Here is an 18,309-nt window from a genome sequence, read left to right on the forward strand (position 1 = left end):
GTCTGTTACAAAAGGTTAAAATTTATCAAAACTTTTGCACATAAACACAGATCTTATATGGTACATGGCACCATATACAGTCCAGAGGAATATAAACAAATATAAAGACACAGTATTAAATCATAATTGCATAAAATGAACTCTAGTACATACAGTATTACTGTAATAATTTTGTAGCCACCTCCTGTTGCTTTTGCAGTGACCTCAAGTGTTATATCTGCTGAAAATGCTGTGTGATACTAATCATCTCTGTGTGAACAGTTTGTCTCTCCAGCCAATTACATATCACAGTAAAAAGTGATCTCTCACAGTTTTCAAGTATTTTTCATAGCATTTAGTGAAATATTGTAAACCTTGACTAACACCATGGGACCCATATGAAGTGCCACTAGTGATGTTAGAAGTGCTCTCAAGAAGCAGAGGAAAGTCATGACATTCCAAGGAAAGTTGAATTGCTTGATATGTACCATAGATTGAGGTCTGCAGCTGTACTTTCCTGACATTTCAAGATTAATGAATCCAGCATAATGATAATTTGTAAAAAAAAAAAAAGAAAAGAAAATGAAATGCATGAAGCCATTGCTATAGCTACACCAACAGGTGCAAACACCTACCACTTTGTGCAGAATATTTTTTTAACTTATTGAAAATGCATCTTTTATGTGGGTATAGAATTGCTATAAAAAAGACATACCTACAGATTTTAGTATGATTTGAGAAAAAGCAATGTTATTATATGACAACTTAAAGCAAAAGGAAAGTGAAGGATCTAAAACTGGAGAATATAATGCCAGCAAAGGATGGTTTGATAATCTTAGAAAGAGGGTTGGCTTTTAAAATGTCAAGATAAGAGGAGAAGCATCTTCTGCCAACTAAGAGGCAGCAGATGAGTTCCCAGATACTGTTAAAAAATCATTGAGGAAAATGATATATACCTGAACAGGTTTTTAATGTAGATGAAAGTTCACTATTCTGGAAAAATATACCACAAAGGATGCTTACTAGTAAAGAAAAGAAGTGAGCACCAGGATTTAAGGCAGGAAGGGATAGGCTCACTCTATTCTTTAGTACAAATGCAGTCAGGTTTATGATCAGGCCTCCCTTTATCTACAAAGCTGTTAACCCCTGAGCCTTGAAGGGAAAAGATAAACATCAGCTATCAGTATTTTTGGTTGTATAACAAGAAGGCCTGGACAATGAGAACTCTTTTCCTGGATTGTTCTTATTGATGCTTTGTCCCTGAAGTCAGGAAGTTCCTTGCCAGTAAGGAACTGCCTTTTAAAGTCTTTTAAAGTTCCTTTGATATTAGGCAGTGTTCCTGGACACTCAGAACTTCATGAGTTAACATGAAAGGTGTCATAGCAGTCTATTTACCCCTAAACACAACATTTCTAATTCAGCCTCTAGATCAGGGAGTCATAAGGAACTTTAAGGCTCCTTACACGTGGAGAGGATTGTTAGCCCTGTGGAAGAGAATTCCAACGGAGGGAGCATTGTGGAAGTCCAGAAGGTTTATACCATTGAAGATGCCATCACTGTTATAGATAAATCTGTGAAAGCCATCAAGCCCAAACAACCAATTCATACTGGAGAAAACTGTGTCCAGGTGTTATTCATAACTCAACAGAATTTGCAACAGAGCCAATCAAGAAAATCATGAAAGAGATTGTGGATATAGTTAAAAAAAAAAAAAAAAAGTGGAGGATGAGGGGTTTAAGCTATGCATCTTGAAGAAATTCAAAAGCTAATGGATACCACACCAGAGGAATTGGCAAAAGATAATTTGATGACAATGAGTACTTCCAAACCAGTGCCAGATAATGAAGAAGAAGGTGTAGAAGAAGCAGTGCCAGAATACAAATTGACATTAGGCAATCTGGCAGAAGGGTTCCAATTATTCAAAACTACTTTTGGCTTCTTTTTTTATGACATGTACCCTTCTATTATACAGGCACTGAAGCTAAAGCAAATGGTGGAAGAAGGAGTGGCACTGTATAGAAACATTTTTAAAGAAATAAAAAAACAAAAAAGTCAAACAGAAATTATGATATATTCCCTAACATTACACTGATTGTACATGCCTCTCCTGCCACCCCGTCCAGCTCCTCCACCTCTTCTACCCCTGAGACAGCAAGACCTACCCCTCCCCTTCCTCCTCCTGCTCAGCCTACTCAACATGAAGGCAACAAGAATAAGGACATTTTTAATGATCTACTTCCACTTAATGAATAGTAAATATATTTTTTCTTCCTTATAATTTTCTTAATAAAACATTGTCTTTAGCCTACTTTACTGTAAGAATATAGTATATAATATATTTAACATACAAAATATGTATTAATCGGTTATTTATGTTATTAGTAAGGCTTTTGATCAACAGTAGGCTATTAAGTTTTGGGGGAATCAAGCATTACATACAGATTTCTGACTGCACAGTGGTTCAGCACCCTTAACCTCCATGTTGTTCAAAGGTCAACTGTATATGCTTGATCTTCATCCCTGTTTCCTGACATAAAGCTTTTAAAACCATTGGGATCTCTAGAGTCAGAGAGAGTCTTATATGTTAATGAGATGACTGGTGGCTGGCAGCTCCTAGGTACCTTCAGGATAGGGGCTGGTCACAGAAAAGAACAGGCCTGGTTAGATGGTTGGGACTTTTCTGCCCTAACCCCAGCCTTTGGGGCAGGGAGAGTGGCTGAAGGCTAAGTTGATCACCAATGGTCAATGATTTTAATCAATCATGTCTATGGAATGAAGCTCCCATAAAAACCCCAAAGGACTGGGTTAGAGGAGCTTCCCCATAGCTGAACATGGGGAGATTTCTAGAGACTGACTCACTTGAGGAGGCATGGAAGCCCGACGCCCCTTCCCACATGCCTTGCCCTGTGCATCTCCTCCATCTGGCTGTTCATCTGTGTCCTTTGTAATATCTTCTATAATAAACCAGTAAATGTGTTTCCCTGAGTTTTTTTAGCTTCTCTACCAAATTCATTAAACTCAAGGAGGAGGTCATGGGAATGCTGACATATAGCTGGTAAAGTCAGAAGTATGGATGACAACCTACTACCTATGACTGGCATCCACAGTGGGGGCTGGTGAAAGCACTGACCCTTTCAACCTGTGGGGTCAGAAGCTATCACTACGAGTCAGGTAGTGTTAGGATTACAACTGAATTTAGAGAACACCCAGCTGGTGTCTGTTGCAGAACTGATTGCTGGAATATTGGTTGGGGTATGTGGAAAACCCCACATACATTTGGTCACAGAAGTGTTCTGTGATGTGAGAGTATAGTAGGAGAAACTGAGTTTGGTTTTCTTAAATACTTATAATCCACTTTTCCCCCCACCAAAGAAATTGCCAAAATATCTAGACTATTTCTTTATAACTGGTATATTTAAGGAAAATGAAAAAATTAGGTATCAGTTGATACAGACATAGGCTAACAGAATGTTTGTTAATAGAGTTCAGTGAAAATAAAATATCCTTCTGGAATACCCAAGAATCAATATCTTCACAAGCACAAAATGGAGGTGAGAGACAATGTCGTGGCATTAGCAGGGATAGGGATATTGTGTGAAAGACAGTAAATGATTCCCAGAGGTTGCAGCTAAGCAAAGGAAAATCATGATTGGATCAGAACTGGTTTTTCTATTTATAATTATAATCAAAAATAAACAAAACTGAAACAAAACCCCAGAGGCAACACAGATCAATATTCATATAACAAGGCCAATATCAGCAGAATATTTATAAAATAGATACCTTTTAAAAATATACATAGAGTCATAGAACTAAAAGCCTATTTTAAGAGTTTGCAAAATGACTATAAAATAAACATTAATGGAATTTTATATATTTCTTATTTGCAAGAATATTTCAATTTGGTTCAGGTTTTAGAGAATGACAAAAGAGAAAGTAGCAACAAAACTCCTTTGAATAGTTTTTATTCCTCTGAAAAACATTTATTATTAAGAAAAAATTAAAAAGGGTACAAATTTTACAGCCAACACTACCTGGAATATTAATAAAAATATATTTATTTTGTATATTCACAAAAACTCCACTCTTCTTTCAAAGCCTTCATTTCAATCACATCTATTCTGAACTTAGAGAAACATGTTAGATAAAAACTTTTTGTGTCATCATTATCCTTAAAAATTTGATAAAACCCATGGACAGTTTGCACAGGAAAAAATGAGTAAATACACCCATAATATATTGCATATAATTTCAGAGAGATTTCTGATCACCTTGTATAAAGCTTAGTCTTTGATACTAATTTAAGGATTTCTAGTCGAGAAGAATGGTCCTAAATAAAGAAAGTGGGACCTACTACTGGTTTCTGAATGTTCACTAGCAGAGAAAAAACCATACTGGGAGGGGCAGAGTGCACAGCCAGCAGCGTGTCTCCGCTCATGCACTGAAATGGCTCTGGGACTCTCTTCCCTTATTTTTCCTTTGCTCTCTCAACCCTCTATCATTCATTCTCTGGGAGGCTCCACAGGGAGTCTTCTAAATAGAATGAGAAGTGAGAAGGAGCCTTACCTAGTAAATATATTTCTAATGCCCATTGCAGTAAACACAGCAAGAAAAGAAAATAACCCAAGACATTAGAGATTCTTATAAACTATATAAAACTAAATTGCATTTGTAAACAAATAAAAAGCCCTTTAAATATCAAGATATGTTTATGGAACTGTTGCATGTGTATGTTGAATAGTTTGAATGACCTAAAGTAATAACCAAATTTTAAGAGATTGTAAAGTTGTGGGTTATTATTAAAGCCAGTATTATAATCTTAAATGTCACCTTAAGAAATTCCATGGTTGTATAATCACAAATAAGTATGTCCTAATCTTACAAGCAATTTTGAATTCTTCCTAATCAAAAATCAGCCATGGGTGATAGCCAAGTCTCTTTTATACTAAGTTTATCAAAATAAATTTATGAGTGCAAAAATTTTGATTATACTGTGTTTGCTTGCAACAATGACTGCCATAATATGCATTTTATATACATGCAACTTACAAATGATAACTACACCATAGAGCGCTAGAAACTTGGTCACACTGGTCTATTTTGCATGTAACTTACCATATTGAGTATTTCATTCTCTTCTTTGTCCAAATCTTGACATTGGGAGTTTTCTTCATCTTAGAAGCAGCTCCTAAAGAATATTTTTAGGTTATCAAAGATTGCATTTATGTATACAAAAACAAATATTTCCCCCAAATAATAATCAATGTTTTTTTGCTTATTTTCAATATTTATTAAGAAATATAGGCATAGAAACAATCAGCAAATTAGTAGATTATCTCTAAGCACACTTGATTTTTATTGAATGCTCTCAATGCATCAAAATGTGTGTATTCACCTTTGAAAAGTGTTAAATTTGCATTTATTCTTTTGTCCCTAGGGCCAACAGCTGGGTGTTGTTGTTGTTGTTATTGTTGTTTTAAGTACCTATTGGAGGTGCTAAAAGGTCCTAATTAGATAAATTAAACAAACACAGCATTAAATTTCAGAACTGAAGTGTCAGAATAGATACCTATTTGATTAGTAGATCACGAATGCGAGCAACAGTAAATCACAAATACACCTGATTTTATTTCCTGCATCAGCGTATTTGCTTTGGTAAAAAAAAAAATTTACTCAAATAACCACCCAATATGTTGCTCTGAGTGACTGAGCATTATTTCATGCATATTTCATTCTCATTTTTCCTACCCATATTTTATAAATGAATGAATAAATGGATAGATTGATTTAAAAAAATGCTAATGACCTTTGTGTTATAGTGCAGGGTTATCATCCCTGGGAGGAGCATGCTATTTGTAGGGCTGACAAGACAAAACAAAACAAAACACAGCAAATCAAAACATAACATAACAACAAAAACAAACCAAGGGTGATTCATTTCAAGATCATTCACAAATCGGTATGGAAGTAAAGCATTGGGAAGGCTTATAAGGACCACAAAGATCACTTGAGGGACTTATAATCCAATGACGAAAACAATACAGACATGTCTACAGCTAATAATGAAACATGACACAATGAAATTAATTACAGACATGAAAATCCATTATTTCTTAATTGAACAGGGTAGGCATCACTGAAGTAGAATTTAAGCTATACTTAAATGAAAAATCAGCATGTTCAAACATGGAATGAGAAAGAAGGAGAAAAATACAGATGAAAAAGATAGCATGGGTGAGGAGGCAAAGGAAAAAGTGGGATGGAGTAACCTAAAGATTGGATTTAACCTCAGCCCAAGTCAGGGAGTGGGAGTAGGAGAAATAAGAAGTTGATGTTTATAAGGGGAATTAATAATGTCAGTTTGGTAGCTAATTGAGTTTGGAGTACCTACAGAAAATTCGGAAGTAAAGTTCAGGATGGATATCCAAATTAGATGTGAAGACTGAGACAACAGAATAAAGGTGATAACTAAACCTTTGAGAGCATTTGAGATGGCCCAGACCATATGTGTGGTATGGTTAGAGAATAAACCTGTAGAATGCTTACATTTAAAAGACAAGCTGAAAAACATAAGAATGACAAGATACATTCAGGGAAGCAGCAAGAGAACCAAGAGAGAATGTTTCCCAGGTATTACAGAAAGGTAAGAGCTTCATGATAAAAGGGAGTAGCCCTCATTGTCAAACGATGCACGTAAGTAGCAGATTTAGATATAAGAAAGTCATTTTGTACTCTTTGAGGGAGCGAGCAATTTCACGAAGTTGAAACAAGATTGCAGATTGGTTAAGGAAAATTGATCAATGCAAAAAATGGTCCAAATGAATGGGGAAGTTAATGAAAAAGTAGGGTAGGGGAAGTTTTCCAGTCTCTCTGAAAAAGGCACATAAGAAAATAGAAGGAAAGCAAGTATATCAAAATGTCTTTAACACATTAACTTAAAGGTAGGATATTTTTATGTCATTTCTCTGTGATATTCATTGAGGAGGTACATCCATCAAGCCTAAAATTTCACAAAGAGGGCAATTAATATATAACTAAAACAATTAAATTTAAGTATCTCAAGTTGTCTAATGCTACCTACCTACTAGTTACTAAGAAAGAAAACATGTAATGTATGTGGTTTTTAGGAAAAAAATACTGCAATGATTAAATTTAGGTGAATTTTATGTTAATCCAACTTTATTGGATTAAGGAATACCTAAGGAACCAGTACAGCATAGTTCTGGGTGTGTTTGTTTCCAGAGGTAATTGCTGTGTGAGCCTGTGCACTAAGTGGCGAGGGTCAACCATCAATATGGGTTTCTCTTTCTTGTGGAGATAGGACACCCTTCTTCTCTTGCTTTGGACATCAGAACGCTAGCCTTTGGACTTCTGGACTTGCACTAGTGACCCCCCTGGGTTCTCATGCCTTCAGCCTTGGACTGAGAGTTACACTGTTGGTGTCCCTGATCCTGAGGCTTTCACACTTGTACTGAGTCAAGCTAGGAAAATCCAGGATCTCCAGCTTGCAGATGGCTGGCCTGTCATGCGACTTCTCAGCCTCCTTAGCCATATGAGCAAATTTTCCTGATAAATCCCCTTTTATCTATCCATTTATCTATCTTACTGGTTTTCTCTTTCTGGCACCTGTGATTAATACAAATGCCTTCACATTTTAAAAATATTTTTTTTGATAAAGGATGTACACTCTTGTCAACAAAGGCTTACAGAGCTCTGAAACACAATCTTATTATAAATCTTTCAAAAGAATATTATAGGCCAAAACACCTGGAAAGAAGAAAATAAGACATCTTATGCTTTTTATTTTTTTTTTAGACACTAAAATATGCATTTATCTAGCATGGAAAGTAATGATAAGATTCAACAAAGCATTTGGGAAAACAGATGTTTTCCATTCAAACAATCCTCAGAAATGTTCCTAAGACTATGAATATATTTTTCAAAGGACATAATGACTGCTTACATATCAGACAACCTGCAATTGATGTTCTACAAGATAACTGGCTAGTTCTCTCCATCAGTGTCAAAGTCATGATGGGCAAAGAAAACTGAGGAACTGTCAGACTAGAGGAGCCCAAAGTGACTTGATGACTACGTGCAATGTTGAATTCTAGATTGGATCCTGGACTGAGGAAAAAAGGAAACCTAGGAAACTTACATAGGTCTGTAGGTTAGTTAATAGAACTGCTTCAATGTTAACCTCCTGGTTTCAATAATTTTTACCCTGGTTAGGTAAGATGTTAACCTTTAAGGAAGCTACTTGAAAACTATAAGGGAATTTCTATACCATTTTTGAAACTATTTTGTAGGTCTTTTTTTTTTTTTTTGGAAAGTCAAAATCATCTTTATTCATGGACAACATGATCATGTGCATATAAAATCCTAAGAAATTTACAAAATAAGTAGAAGAAGTAATAAATGAATTCAGCACACTTAAAAGTAAAAAGTCCTATAAAATATTTCTAACTAGGAATAAAATGGATAAAGAATCATATCCAGAGAGAATAAAACAGAAAAATTTGACTATGTAGTCATAGGTATCAATATTACTTTAAAAATTGTTTTTTTAAATTTCAACCAGCTGAAAATGACCAGAACAAAGTGACAATAATAAAACACACCAATAATATCTGGGTCCTAAAGAAATTCCTCTTTTACATGTGAAGTAGCCAGTGTGTATTTCTGTAAATAAACTTATAAATAAAAACTCAGAATGTGTTTTTTCAATTGCATTTTCACGTGACTCTCCTAATGTAAAAGAGATTGTCAAGGCCAATTTTTAAGTTGCCATGCCTTTCAATTTTGAGCATCTTCTCTGTGCAAAATGCTATTTATCATAAAAGCAAAACACTGTGATTATGAAAAGTTGGTGGAATATTGTACGTGATTCCCAATAACAGTATTCCATCAAATGTGCTATGACAAACAGGCAAGCAAAGTCCTGCTTAGACATAGAGGAAAGAGGAAACATTTGGATTATGTTCAGAGGTCTAAGCAAACAGCTGTCACCATGGAAAGAATGGGAAAAGGTGTGAAGGAGGCAGGGTCATTTGAAGGTGGTGAAGAATTATGAAGAACAGTCAAAGAGCCACCAAGGAAAAGAGCATTTTAGGAAGAGAAAAAGCTTAAGAAAAGGCATGGGATATAAAACGACAGGGTTGTTTCAATTATCCAATTCAAATAAGCGGAGAAGGAGCTCCAACGTTGGAATATCACTGCATGGTGGGATGTGAGGAAAACACTTTGGGGTTTAAGGAGACTTAGCAGAGAGGGAGCAGAGGAAAATGGCCTAACAGAAACCTCCAGTGAACTCCCAATTCAGCAACTATCCGCACAGCAAGCACCTTCGGAAGAACCAAAAATCAGGAAAGCGATCATACTACCTGGGTTTAACACTATATCAAGGAAAGGGGCACTGAAGAGGGCAGAAAAGATGATGTTGCATTGCCAAGGCCACCCTCCCCACTGTGCCATGCCAGCACGCAGAGTGGAGGGTGAAGCGATTATGGGACTTTGCACTGAAACTCAGGCTGCCCAGGCACAGGGGAACATGGCACAGGGCAGAATTCTGTCAGGCCCACAGAGGAAACATCTAGACCAGTCCAGCCAGAGGGAAATCCTCTCTCTAATATCCCGCAAATAATGTGTTCTAAGTAAACACTAACCCCTCCCACATTTAAGGCCAGTTCTGTTAAATGCTGCTAATGCATTTTTTGTTCCCGAATTCAGCAAATTTCCATAGAATCCAAAGGATGAAATACATGTTTTGGTTGCCATCTCCAAAGTAGTACTGACAAATTCCAAGATTTTGGATCTTAACATAATGCTCTAAGTGCATTGCTTTGTATATAACCAACTACTGTTCAGCTGAACACTTCCAAAAGGTCAGTAACTCAGGATCTTAGTCCAGTATCAAGCTGTCCACTAAAGTTTTACAAAACTGAAAATATCTTTGTTAACTGGTTATGGATTTCATTGTAGCAGCATTTGGGCAGGTGTTTGAGCAGCATTTGATCCATAAAACACCAGTCTTAGAATATAATTGGTCTAATGTAAAAAAGTATTCCCTCAGTAAATAAGTTTGGTAAACACTGAGTTATGCAAGATCAATCAGATTCGTTTGCTGTAGAACTCTCAAAATATTAAAGAGTAATATGCTATTTAGTGGGAAAGGAGAGAATATACATTGTCACACAATCCCATTAGAAATCTGGTGATTCAAGTGTTCCAGAAAACACACACTGGAAAACCATGAACCAAATGCACCTCTGCTTAGCCTCATTTTAAGTATATGAAACATTTGATGGGATAGCTAGACCAAATGTCCTTGAGAAAAGAGAAAATTTCTCCAAAACAATCATATTTCTATATGCCCATTATTGTCTTTTCAACATTTTCAATAATGTTATATATTGGAAAATTTTCTCCACTTGGGAAAGTATCTCTTCTTTCCAACTAGAAATCAATGAGGGGTAGAGAGAAATAATGAACAGGTATGTCCCTTTCTGCCAATTTCTCTAGTGAAAAAAGCTGTCTGTCAATTGGAAACCAAAATTTTATTCATCTTATACCATGGCTAAATCACATTAAATTATCAGTAAAATGATGATATTGACACTAAAATAAAAGAAATACTGCAATAGGAAATCATAAAAGCAAACTACTAGATAGATTTCAAATAAATTAAAGTATAAGAAATGGAGTAGGAGTTTGAGAATACTTATGTGCTTCACAGGTCTCTAGGTCCTATGACAAGCCAACCATAACATGTAAATCCATGAAATATGATTATGTGATATCAATACTTTAAAATTGATTCATAATTGTAGGTGTTAGCATCTAAAAATGAAAAGAGATTTCTATGCTAGTCATACTGTCTTTTTGCAGTATAAGAAGTGAAAAACATGTAAATGTCCAGCACTAACGTCTAAAGTTAGCAGAAAGGAGGATATTCAGCCAAAAACATTAATATACCAAACTTCATTCAAAAATGCCAATACATAGCTGTCAGGTTGTTTCTTTGAGAATTGTATGTTTTGTTATTGTAAATGGGTTGAGATTGAAGCTATTAATAATGTACGCCATCATATTTCTTAGTCATACATAAGTTACTTAATGCTTTACCCATATTTTCATCAGGCTGTATAAATTATATATTTTTGCTTTATAAGCATCTCAATCAACAAACAGTAATATTAGCCTTTCTCAAGTGGATGATGAGAATTGCTTAACATGGGGCAAACGCCTTATACTCCTCAAAACAAAGCATAATGTATGTTTTAATATTACTTTTTGTTTTGGGGATTTATCAGCATCCAAAGGCAACTTTTTTCCTAACAGAGTCCTGCAGTTAGGTCTTCCCACAAAAACAATAACTTACTTAGTCAGTGTAGCTGCTTCTATTTAGAAAGTGAATGTTTTGGGAATCTGTGAATCTTGAGGCAAATGCTGGATGTGATTGTTCTTACTCATAGTAAGAAGAATGTATCTAATGTCACTCCAATTCTCTCCAGGTTGCTATTACATTTTTGTTAATCTCCACTCTCCACTGTACCAAACTCATTGAGGAAGAAATATTTTTTGTCATAGTATCTATAAAAAATTCTCCATAAAGATTGATGATCAGAACAAAATAATATTTAATTTCAAAATATTGGAATGCTTAGATGTATTATTTAGAATACAGAAATAACAGGATTGCTAAAGCAAAATTAGGCCCTTTTTCTTCTCCAAGCAGTGAGTGTTTGCTTCTTTGCTTGCTGTTCCCTACATTGAAAGTTAAGTGCAAGCTTTGTGTGGGCAGCCTTCTCTTGTGAAGGAAACAGCCTTCTTATCCTTTGCCTGGAATGTTCTTCCTCTAGATATAGACATGACCAGCTCCTCACGTCTTCCAAGTTTTTACTCAAGAGTTATTCTTCAGTGAAGTTCTCACTGACTACCCTACCTATATTTTTGTCCTCCCCTGACATTTCTCCAGTGCCCTTCCTACTTTATTTTTCCTATTTATAACTCATCATTATAAGTAGATAATGATAATTCACACTGTATACTTATTTACTTATATTGCTTGCTACCTGCTTTTATTACCAAAACGTGGGCTTCACAAAGAGAGGGAGTCTGGATTTTTTCTTTTAGTCTGTAACTCCAGCACCCAGGAGAGTCCCTGGCACATCATAAGGGCTCAATAAATTATTATTGAATGAATAAATCACCACCATCACTCAAAAAAGCCCTCTTCTATGTGTACAGATAATTCTGCTAGCTGGTGCACTTTGTGAAATAATTATCTCAAAACTCTTTAAAAGTTCAACAGTAAAAAGTAAATGTTGATATAGATGATGAAATATTGTACAATCAATAAAATGTTACAAAATATGTAATATGATGAGCAGATGTTCAGTAACACATAAAAGCAACTAAAATAAAACACCTTAAAAATAGTAAAAAAGAAAAATAATAGTAAAACAAGTGGATATTGGAAATATATATTAACAGTTTGTATCTTATCTATACCCCATCTAAAGTTTATAACATAAATTCATGATTTTCCCCTGCTTTTTTTTTCTTTATAAGTCCTAGTGAGCACACACAAATGGATTAGGTCTAGTTATTTCATTGTTTATTCAAAATTTATATTACTTTGCTATTATTTCACAGCTCTTGTCTTTTCAACCTGTTTGCAAGCTCCCAGAAGGCAAGATCATATACAACAGTGGTATTACAGCATCTAACTCAGTAGTAAATGAAAGGTCAACCCTTATTACATATAGGTAGACCAACTGGTTGAGTGGTTCACATATAGTATCATATATAGTATCTGCAGATATAGGAATCATATATGGTATGATCCCATGCACATATGGTAAGATTCCTTATATAATTCTTATATCTGTATTTGCAGATATAGGGATAGGTCTCTGTTACCTTACAGTCAACCAGCTCAGTAGGATGACACTAAGGTAATAGGTAAAAGAGATTAACATATTAAGCATTTATTTTACAATAATATGTCATTTAGGATATCGTGAGCAGTTCTAATTTAAAAGTTAAAAGAATAGTCACATTTTTACAAAAAACACACAGTGTTGAAAGTAAATAGACTATCTTAGTAATGTTCAAAGAAATTTAAATTTTTTATGTCACATATCAAAATTAGGAAAACATTATTGAACATTATTAATACTTTCACAAAATGTAATTTATTTAAGTAGAACTTCAATGTCAAACATTTGGGTTATTTTTAATTTAAATAAGTTTATAATATACGTTAAGCAAATTTCTGTGTGATCATAGGATTAATTCATTCATAATTTTTCTCCCATTATTTATTGAGTGCCTTCCATTCTTAGGCTGGGACTTTCAGAAAGTGATGAATCCCCCTGGATGTCTGTAGCACAGTTATATAAATGTGATTATATTAGAATCCTAAGGGCACTCTGCTTTTTTCACTGGAAGTAAAAATCCCTGTGTTGATTAAAATACATGAAATATGATGCATTTTGCCAACAAATGATAAGAAGCCATTACCAGAGACTTACTACTTTTTCCTATAAGAGAATTTGTGAAGTTAAATCCTCAAATAACAAAGACATATAATTCCTTGAAATAATGATATTAATATACTTTTGTTTGGAACACTACCCTAATGGTCCTGAAATGGTTGTCTTTCATTCAAAGACAGTCCTTTACCAATTAAATTCAAAACCCGAAGGAATTAAACTTACTTTAAAAAAATTATCTCCTTAGAAAAAGATTTTGAGAATAAACTGAACATTGTTCAGGCCTGCAGTATTCTGACAATCAAAGAGAGAAACCAAACCAAATCATGAGGACATTTATCAATAGCAAAACTGCATACCAAAACATAAAAGAGAAACTAGTATGAAGGCTGTATTTAAGCCATGACTCATTTGAGAAGAGTTGTGACTATTTAAAATATGTTAACCATCTTGAATTTCAGTTATTCAAACAATACGTAAAGTGCCAAGTATTTGGACATTTAAAGGTCTTAAGATGGTCAACATTTTTATTGGCATGTTTAAAATGTTCTTTTTTTAAGTAAGCATGCATTTTAAAGGTTATTAATAGAATGAATGGAATTATATTAACTTTTAAGTCACTTTTAAAAATGTAATACCAACATATATAATTTAATGAAAGTTTAATTTTATATATATGAAAATTTAAGAACAGTTTATTAAGTTGCATTAAAATATCACACTGTGATTCTTAGGAGGATTGCATTAAGATAATAGATTAATGTATGATCATCTAATCTAAGAACATGGTATGCCTTTTAATTAATTTTATATGCTTAGTAGATCATATTTGGGTCAACTTTCAACATAAAAAAGTCAAAATCAAACAACAAAAATGTCAGTGTATCAAAAAGACTTTTTGAGGAACCAAGTTAATGAAACAATACTCAGAATAATTTTATAGAAATCTTTATGAATAGACATTCACTTGGAGCCTAACTGTCATGAACAGGAGAGAGAGTATCTTGGAAGAGAAAGGTAAACGTAAAAGGGGTAATGTCAAATTTTAGGTCATATGTTCATCTTCCAGAGAGAATAATAAATCTGTCTTAGACAAATCTGTTCTAAATCTAGCTAAAATACAATTCAGAGAAACTTGTTTTGATACCACAAGTCCCGTTTTCCCAATTAGAAAGTTAGCACGTATAATCTCACATTTTAAAACTCAGTAAAACAACTTGTAGCTATTTCCCAAATGTTGGTTGGAACACAGGTGAGATATTTTTCTTAGGTGCACATTTGATCTATCTTTTGAAAGGGGAGCAGTTTTTTAAAAAAGCAAATTATCTATCACTTGGCATTTCTTCTTTTCTGGTAGAAAATTAATCCTTTATTTAAAAATTTGTATTTGAATATCTTTTTTAAAAAGATGTAGCAGCTATGTACTTATTCACATAGGCTAACCTTCAAAAATACTTACAATTTGTTTTTACTTCACACTATCATCCGTTACAAATTTATAACATATATTTTTTCTTTGAATCATTTAAGAATCATTTTGTAGAGTTTATTTTAATATAGATTGATAAAAATATCATCTTTGTATAAATATATTTCCTATAACTGGAATTAAAATCTTTGGAGAAACACTATTCATAAAAACAAATACATTTGGTAAAGCTAAATTATAAATTTATCTTAAAAGGCACTTTATGAGAAAAGTATGAATTATACATTACTATTAATAACTTTCCCACAACCAAATGTTTCAAATTCTATGTAGTCAAGGTCTTGATTTAAGGAGAAAAAAATAAAAAGAACCTTTCAAATTTTCTCCACTGCAGTACTGTTCAGAGATATCATCCTCAAAACATACTAAATTATAATTCACAGTATATAAAAATGCTCATTTCAGTGTGAAAGAATTCTAGCATTTGCAAACAATAAAAGTACAGATTCTCTCATGTTGAAACAACATCAAAGCAACCAGCCTTTTTGTTATGCTAGGTGCCCAAGGTTCAAAGTCTTAAGTCAAAGTATCCTCATGAGACCACCTGGCATTTATTTCTTTTAATATCTCTTGTTTAAGACATGGCAGCAATCAGGTACAAAGCACCACAGTGTACTCCACTTTAAATACCTCATCTTGTAGTAATTGTTCTTTTTAAAGAGAAGGGTCCTTAATGCATAAATGAGCACTATTGTGGAGTAGAAAAGCCTAACCACAAAGGATGGCCATGTCCTCTGAATGGATAATAGATTTCACCACAGAAACTAGAAGTTAATTGAAATACCTAACAGTCACCTCCAGAAGTAGAAATCTTTAATAATAATACAAAAATATCAATTTTAAGTTGGAAGCTTTGTCTAAAATAATATTTTTAATTCATCAAAGTTCTCATCTACTTGCCTGGTACAGTACAGTTAGTATCATTCACTAGATATCATCTGGGTTCTGTATTAAGTTCTTACTTTTACAAAAGTGCCTGACCTTTATTAAGCTATTATTTTTGTTGTAATTATTTTATGACAAGTAATATCTGATTGAGGACATTTTAATAAAATTTTAGGTAAAAATCTGTAATCATGTTAGAGTTTTCAATATGTTAAACTAGCTGAAAACATATTTGTATGAATCAGCCTGTCAGTAATCATTTTTATTCTCTGGTTATTTTCTTAGTAATATAGAAAGATTTTTCAATTAGAACATGGAGAGTTATTTTCCTCTAATTTTCAAGTCAGTTTATAAAGTATGCCCTCCCACTTCCATCATCACTTCTACCCCATGGCTCTGACAGCTGCTATAGAGAGTGAGTTAGAAAGCTCTGAAAAAGAGACAGGCTCCTTTAAATTGCACTTAAATGGATTTTCCCCACTAGCTAATAGGAATAAAACACAGTAAACAAAGAAAAAACACAATTAATATGCTCTAAGAAATTGCACTCATACAGAATTTTATGTAATTAATTTATCAAATACATCCACTTTTATGCAAGCAAACAGCTCTGTGGAGATCTTTCTCCATGGGGCAATGACTGGAATTGGGGACCAATAGGAGACACAGAAACAAGTCAGTGAAATAAAGTTTTACATAGAAATAAGAAATAATGCTTGTTTTGCTTTGTTTCTTACTAGCTCTTGGCTAAATGTTTCATCAACATTCTAAATGGAAAAATTAGTTGTGTATTTTAGGACCAAACAGTGATTATGTAGCTTTAAGCTCATTAAAACATTTTATGTATGCTTAAATTAAGTATTAAGAAAAGTATAAATATCTTTGTCTATAGTGTTTTTATTTTTATTTTTTATTTTTTTCCTCAACCAATCTTTTTTGTTGTTTGTACAAAGCCTAATCTCAATAATGTTTTCTGTACTGGGGTGTAGAATGTTCAGACAAAGTAAAAAATTCCTCTTACAGATGCTAGTGGAATCAATGTTATTCCTGGAGAGGTATTCCACATCATCATTAGAACTTCCAATTTAACAATGCTTTAACAAAAGCATGTCTTTACGGTCTTCATCATACAATATGACCAAAAGCAACTTTTATTAATGGGGTCAGGGAAATTAAAGTACATAGTCTCCTGTATACACATAGCTCAATAACTTGATCAATATAATTACCTTGGAAATGAGTAGAAACAATGAAAATGAAGACAGAACACATATACAGAACTATTAATATTAAAATCTCTTGACAGGTATATTATAATAATAAATTATTATTAGATAAGCTATCACCTTGTGCTTATAGTGGACAGATAAAACAGACATGGGACAAAAACAAAGAGGAAACAATATGCAAATAATCACCAAGAGAACGAGATTCCAGGAAAAGTATTTGATATTTGAAATTAGTAGCAGTCAGAAATTGGAGGAAGGAGCAGAAATGACTGCTCTGAGTTGCATGCATAAGAAAAGCATCTTGTCAAGAGATACATCTAATGCTGCAGCCTAGAGAGGAAGGAATGTCTTCTGTAGGGTGCTGCCTTCACTCCTCCCTTCTTGACACACATTCTTTCAGGACGGTTAAATATAACTTCTTTCTGGAAAGTATCCTATAACTCCCAAGAGAGTCAATGGCTCTTGTTCAATATTTTCAAGAATGTGGGTCCTATGTCTGGATTGTAATTATTTACATACTAATTTTTCTCCCAAACGAGAATGTGATCTCTCTCAGGGTTTAGAACAATATTTAATCATCTTAATATTTCTCAAGCCTACTAACAGTATTTATAATACAGCAGTCATTCAATTATCATATTGTTTGCTTAGGCAAGAATTATGCATTTATTCAGTCTCTCCCTCGGCATTTTTTAGGATACCATTCTTTGTTTTCATATTTATTGCAACCCTTTTAGAGTACATCTGAATTATGTAGCTTAAACATGTTGAAGGGCCTTTTAGGTCAAAGACCCTAGACTTTATCTCTAAATTTTATGCCATTTTTTGTAGGCACACTTCCTGGTTCCATGTTACACAGGCTCTCCATACTTGGGATTAACATATTCATGCATCCAGAAATTGTTATCATGTTCTGCCTCTACTATGTCTTAGACATTTAAAAACTCAAGTTTCTAGTTCTGCAGTGATATTATGCAAAATAAGCAAAATAGCACAGTGTAGCAGATTTATTGTTAAACCTTCACATCACAGGAGTAAAGTCAGAATAGTGCTATTTTTGCAAAATCACGAATAACACTGAACTAAATGGGCAGGCTGTTGTAATTCTATCACTGGACACAAAATGGTACCAAAAGTTAGCCTTCAGAAGAGGCTAAGAATAGCTATTGGCCTAACAAAATCAGATATGATTATATTCTTACATATTTGAGTGTGTATATATATATAT

At 33.8% G+C, this 18,309-nt stretch overlaps 1 long non-coding RNA gene across 1 annotated transcript in view; it reads right to left on the reverse strand.

The window, feature by feature from the left end:
* LOC105883106 (uncharacterized) overlaps window positions 1-18,309 on the reverse strand; it is a 620,369-nt gene that overhangs the window by 254,223 nt on the left and 347,837 nt on the right. Inside the window, exon 4 of the long non-coding RNA XR_012918558.1 lies at window positions 5,095-5,167. This is a non-coding gene — a long non-coding RNA (uncharacterized LOC105883106). The remainder of the gene's footprint in view (window positions 1-5,094; window positions 5,168-18,309) is intronic.

The sequence above is a fragment of the Microcebus murinus genome, chromosome 1 (genome assembly GCF_040939455.1).
Source record: "Microcebus murinus isolate Inina chromosome 1, M.murinus_Inina_mat1.0, whole genome shotgun sequence".
Classification (NCBI taxonomy): Eukaryota; Metazoa; Chordata; class Mammalia; order Primates; family Cheirogaleidae; genus Microcebus; species Microcebus murinus.